The following is a 6,717-nucleotide window of genomic DNA, read 5'->3' on the forward strand; positions in this document are numbered from 1 at the left end:
AGACTCAGGAGTAGAAACCTTGGGGATCATCTTTTATAAATCAATCTAGATTCTCCCACGTAATAATCACAGAACCATCAAAGGTTTGCGATTCTCTTACGTAATAGAAGCATACGAACAGATTGAGCAGAAGACAGAAAGCGTCGAGCAGTAGAAAAACTAGGCAAACACCAAAATGATTATGGTACCCCCTGCGGCCCTGCTAAGAAATGCAAATCTCAATCTTCTCAAGAGTAGTGTAATGATAAATGGTCACACCTTCCAAGCTGTCCAGAGCTTCACTTGTCGTAGCTCAAAAACCTATACCGACAATAGCATAGATGTTCAAATACATGCTAGGTTGCTAATAGATAACCGACTATACTACAGCCTGAACAAATATCTCCACTAAAACTACCTATCGTGACGCTTGAAAAAGATACTATAATAACTATGCATTGTTCCAACGCAATTATTGTTCACTCTTAAGAATCTAAAATTAATCCATTAACTTTCTTTTTCTTTTGTAAATGGCTCAACAAACGTTATACAGTCAAGGACATCCTTGTCAAAGCTTTCTATGGCTTGAATATTTTTCTCTCAGTTGATTATGGTTTTTTGCACGTATTGGTCGTCAAATCTACATGCTCCTTACGCTCAAATAAGACTAACAGAAAAATAAATTTTATTCCTCCCGGGTATAACAAATTAAAGTTCTGTCCGGTATTTCTTGTGGTGCCGTTCGTTCGTTCTGTGCTGATATAAGTGTATTCTGTAATTCCCGAAACGGTCACCAAATCGTCACGCTTCGTACACGCCGGACTCTTTAATTACAGTATAGCGTACAGTTCTCCCAATTCGCATCCTTCATCTTACTACACAAACTACGAACCATTCGCTTTTGGTGTATTGTAATGCAAGACGTCAAACACATCGGTGTATTGTAATGTCTCGTCTCCATACGGCCGTCCTTAACACCTTGCGTGCCATGTCAGTCAAAGAGTGACTGACGGAAAATTTTCTAGAATGCCATGTAACCCATTTCTGAGTTACGATAAAAATGCTTCATTTTAAAATACAATTTTTTAATATTTAGAACAGCTATTGTTCCCACTTATCACATTTATGACCAAACAGAAATACGAATGAACGTAAAGTAAGCTAAAAATTCATCACAAACGTAGAACGTGGAGAATTAGAACCGGTGCAACCGTGACTCTGACATATGAGCAAGTTTGGCTTGAATCGTGGCATTTTGTGCACTTTCCAAAAAAACGCTTGGCACGCAAGGTGTTAAATAAACAATATTAATAACTAGCTGATAAACCCGATTTCATTCGGGTCGACGTAGTTTAAGAAAACAGAAAAGGGCATCTTTACTTATGCTGGTCTAATTCAATTTTTGATGTGTATTCTTTTTTTTTGTTTTTTTCTCATTTAGTTTTATTCATTCTATATACGTGATTCCTAGTGTAGAAGCAGCGTCTGGCGTCGTCAGGCCTGGTGGAGAAGAGGGAGTTGTCCGAGAAGAGTGCGGTGACAATATAAAAACACTTATTCACTTCACTTGTGACATTTATTCGTACGCTTCTCGATACCAACTGATCGTAGACATGTGTTCGGGTTCCCTCGATACCTACTTGGCCCGAGACACTTGCTAACGATCTTGCTTACAAATGTATAATAATTTTAACCTACGGTGCAGTGTGATCGCACGATCGATAGACGACACTTCTGCTTATGACTACTACTCAGATTGTGACTACGAGGCGACGATGACCGCGCGATCGATAGACGACACTTCTGCTTATGCTTACGACTCAGATTATGACTACGAGGCGACGATGACCGCGCGATCGATAGACGACACTTCTGCTTATGCTTACGACTCAGATTATGACTACAATGCGGTGTGACCGCTTCACTAGCTTCGTCTTTCAAGGTTTTCTATTTCATTTAATTCATCTTTCTCTGGTGCTCTTGACATATCCCTTCTAATTGGTTGTACTTTGCTTTATCAAAATATTCTTTACTCCTTTTTAACTAATCCACCCCTTTAACCGTCTTGGCTATCAAGGAAAGAATTTTTTTATCAAATACTTTCTTCGCATGTTGTTTCATAACTGCCATTTCTCTTCATAATCTTCGTTTCGTATGATCAAGCCGTTCCTACCAAAAAATTTCTACCAAATCTTTCGCATCTTTCACGTCATAAAATTAGTAAAACCTTTTTTTATGCCTAGTGTTTTCTACTTTAACTCTTTCGAAAATCCTTTTTTATCTACTATCATTTTTCTTGAATCCGTAATTTCAATTTAATGACATAGCAATGAGGAAAAGTAGCATGTTGTTCCATCCCGAGCATGTATGACGTTCAAAATCTTTTTATTTTTCTATCCCTTGTTCTTATTTCGTCACTGAAGCTGCCGGGAAACAATTTTCCATTTTCCTTAATATTTCATCTGTTTTGCTTTTCTCGGCAATCGATTTTCCGTTCATAATGTAAAAATCACTCATTAAAATAAATAAACAAAAAACATTTGTATCGCTGAGCGATTCCAATAAATTTGAGGTGCATAACCCCATTTCCGCATTAGAAAATCTGATACTTTGCTACTTCTGGCATGGATGGTGTTACGGCGTACATGAAAAGTTGTAGTAAAATAAGACGATATTTATTATTTTGGGCATTTTTTTTTTCAATATTCCGAATAGGTCTTGCATGTCCTCCCACCAATTTGTTTCCAACCAGACTTTTTTAAGACTTTGCCTCATTTCATTTAAATCAGACATAATTGGTATGTGTTGCTGCGCAACCGTGCCGGCGGACCGTGTGAAATTACTATTTATTTAGTACAGCCTTGACAAGAGTATAGACAGACGTCCTGTGAAACGTAGCACTAAAGCGAGCCACGAGGATAGAATAAGGACAACGACCCGGGTTGACCGACGGCCATCGCGAGAACAATGGTATATAAAGAGCGATGTTGAGCGGGCTCGCTCTCTCGCACCCACAGTGGTCCGCAAACTCCAAGTAGGAGCATTTGAAAAGATCTCCTCAAATGCTTTCGTGGTCTACTTCCCTAAAGAAACCACAATCTTGGATCACGCACCTGAACTATACCCGTTTCTGGTGGGCAGTGCAGTAATTGCCTGCATTTTGACCAAGGCGTCAAAAAGTGCAACATGGCTACCAGTTACACAAAGAGCAGGGGTACGCATTTGACTCGGCAGTGCCATGTCGAGCTAGACAATAAGCGGAGGTGCGCTAATTGTTTGGGCGACCACAGTCCTTTCAAAAAGAACTGATCTTCCCACATTGCGTTTTTGATGAAGCAGAAACGCAATGCCAATGCCTTTCAACCTTCAAAGAAGGTCGAAGTGGTTGCCAAGGCAAAATTCGTCCCGGCTCCAGTTCTGCCTGGGAGCAGGCCCTCCCATGGATGCAGCAGCTGCTAAAAATCCAGCCCCAGCACTAATGCTCCCGTTTGTGCTTGGCAGAGGTGTCCGTTACGCAAGCTGGCAACTATATCGCCGAAGCCTGCTTCGGAAGTACCGCTACCTGGTGCCACCACGCCACCTCCGGTCCAGCAACAGCCGCCGCAGGACTCATAGAAGGCCAGCAAAAAGAAGCGGGATCGGCGCAAGAAGAAGAAAGCCTAGACACCGCTTCCTCCACTGCAGCAGCAGCAGCAGGACATTCCGGAAACGGCCGCTCACCGTAGTGATTCGGCCCCGAAGAAGTGCAGCCGCCAACCTGCGCAAGATAAACTGAACCAGTTGCGACCAAGCAAACGAGGAGGCGGAACTCGAGTGACAGTTTGGCGATATCGTTCGCCTCTGGCTGGAATTTAAGCGGGTGGTAAAGGTAAAAAACCAGATACTAATGATTATGGTCTCTTTTATAATCCGCAGTGCCTTATCGCGAATCGTGCTTTCAACCTACCTCACCACGCCGTGGTCCGCCTCGACCGACAGGAAAGTAGAAAAGGTGGCGTTGCCATCGCTGTCCGTCGGGACATTAACTTCCGTAATCTTTCTCTTCCAGGTACGGAAAAAGTGGAAACAGACGGAGTCGAGATAACCTCCTCCCGTGGCAGCTTCCGCTTTTACGCTGCGTACTGCCCTAGACAGGCCCGTGAAGCTGATGGATCCGTCGAGAAGCTGCGGCATGATCTCCGGAAACTGACGCGCGCACCGAGACGTTTCATCGTTGCTGGAAATTTCAACGCGAGACACCAGACCTGGGACAAAGCCCTAGCCAACAAGAACGGGATGCTACTGTTTGAAGATACGCAAGCAGGCTTCTACACAGTTCTGCTCCCGTTCCAAACCACATTCATGAAAGGAAGAGGCTACTCCATGCTGGACATCTTGCTCGCCAACATAAACAACATTGAGACACCAGTCACCCTGACGGCCCTACCTACGGACCACATGCCAGTGGTCATGGACATCCAGGACTTCACGACGTAAGCCAGGAGGCAGTAGCTAAACTACCGAGCGGCCAACTGGAGTAACTTCAAGCGGATCGTCAGTGACAACCTCGACACGGAAGCACCCCTTACGACGATGAAGGACATCGACGCAGCCATTGCTAGCCTCGTAAGTAGCTTGAGGGAAGCTAGTTCGGAATAGCTCGGTGCCCAGGGTAGCTATAAAAGCTAGGCTAGTAGAGATAGACCTCGAAACGAAACCTCTCATAAAGTTGCGAAACTCTATGAGCTGTCGCTTCCAGCATTCAGGAGATAGGGCCCAATACCAAGCGTTTAGGCGCCTTGATAAGGTAGTTAGGTACAGGATCAACCAAGCTAGGAACGCTCACTTTTTGAAGGAGATCAGTTCCATGCACAAAAGCTCTCGCCCTTTATGATGAGTAGTTAAAGTGCTGTAGAATAGGCCTAGGCCTATTCCAGCCCTGTGTAAAGCCCCAAATATTAGCTTCACCCCTATTGGATAGGTTCAGCTATTCGCTGAACATTTTGCTCACTCTCATCGAGTGAGCGATACGATGCCTAGTCCACACGACGCCGTTGTTAGCAACAACATCCGTGAACTAGCATCGGCTCCTTGTTTTCTTCCAGACACTGACCGGACCTTCTTGGGTGAGGTCCAGGGACTCATAAAGTACAGTGTCGGATTTAAAGCTCCTGGAAGGACCCTTCCCTAGTTGCAAGCTATCGTCCGATCTCCCTCTTGCCTTCTGTAAGTAAGATTTTTGAAAGGGTTATTTACACTCGAATGGAAACCCACTGCACCGACAACAATAAGTTGACGGATATACAGTTTGGTTTCAGAAGAGGACACTCTACAGCTCACCAGCTGTAGCGTGTCCTGAATTTCATTAATGACCATCAATTTCCGACGTACTTAGTGAGAATAGTTCAGAGCTATCTGAGTTCTCGTAAGTCGGCTGCTCATACAGGGGGGACAATGTCTGACTCCTATCCCAACTGTGCTGGCGTTCCACAGGGGAGTGTCCTAGGACCACTCCTTTACAATTGTTTTACGTCGGACTTGGCTGTTAATACGCAGTTGTCCCTGTACGCAGACGCCACTGCTATTTTGTACTCCTCTCTAAATCTGAAGTCCCTCCGTGGAGGACTTCAGAGAGGTTTGAAAAGTTATATACAATACCTCAATGATTGGAGGATAAGAGTCAATTTTGCAAAAACTCAAGTGATGGTGGTTCCCTACAAAGGTCAGATGCTTATGGCTTCCATCGTGCGTAAGATTGAACCTATCACCCTGTAAAATTGCGAAATCCCTTGGTCCACTGATGGGCGCTAGCTTGGGGTTTCCATTGATCGAAAGTTTTCTTTTAAGAAGCATGTAGATCATCTTGCTTCCAACACATTTGGCCTCTTGATGAGTTTGGTTCCACTCATCAAGCGCCGCTCGGGACTGTCGAGGGACAATAAACTTATTATTTACCGGCAAGTCATTTTGCCGGTGCTGATGTACGGATCCAATGTTTGGAGCAATTTCTTAAACGCGGATATGCTAGTAGAGCAGAGATTCCAGAACAAGTTTCTGAAAATGATTCTCAATTTGCCTACTAGATACCTCACCAGGGACCTGCATCTAGATGCAGGGATCCCTTTGATAAGTGAGCGCATTGAAGTCGATTTCATGCGTCTCTAACTCACCTCCCAGAACTCAATCTCTGCGTTGATCCGGGATCTTTTTTAAGGTGATTTTTTGAGTAGTATGTAGCTAGGTTTAAGGATTAGGTTGTAAGTACTTTCATAGTTTCAAGGTATTTTAAGAATAAAGTGGGATTCGCCCCGATAGATGGCCTAGCGTTATCCACCTTCAGCTCATATGCTGCGAAAAATTTTAAGCATGTAGGGACAGCTTAGGCAGACCACTTATGTTTAATGCTAAGATAAAAATGTAACGGCTCAGAGTCACTCTCTAGCGTAGACACTCCAAGGAGTAGGGAACCTAGGCTAGTTATCTATTAAGGATGACCCAAATGTAAATTAGAATTTTAAGTGATAATACACTACACTTTTTGGTACTTAAAAAACGCGGGCTCGCTCTCTTTTTAATATCATCACTGCGAAGATAGACCGCGTTTTTCAAACCTCATTACAAGTGTGTTATAAAAAAATTAATTTTTCGCGGTTGCCCAGTGGCCGACAAGTTGCGTAGCAACATAAATAAACGCGTTGTTCGAATTATAATGCGTAGTTAATTTGCCAATCGCTGACATCCGGCATCGTTAAATGAATC

This window comes from Anopheles nili, chromosome 2 (assembly GCF_943737925.1).
Source record: "Anopheles nili chromosome 2, idAnoNiliSN_F5_01, whole genome shotgun sequence".
In the NCBI taxonomy this organism is placed as follows: domain Eukaryota; kingdom Metazoa; phylum Arthropoda; class Insecta; order Diptera; family Culicidae; genus Anopheles; species Anopheles nili.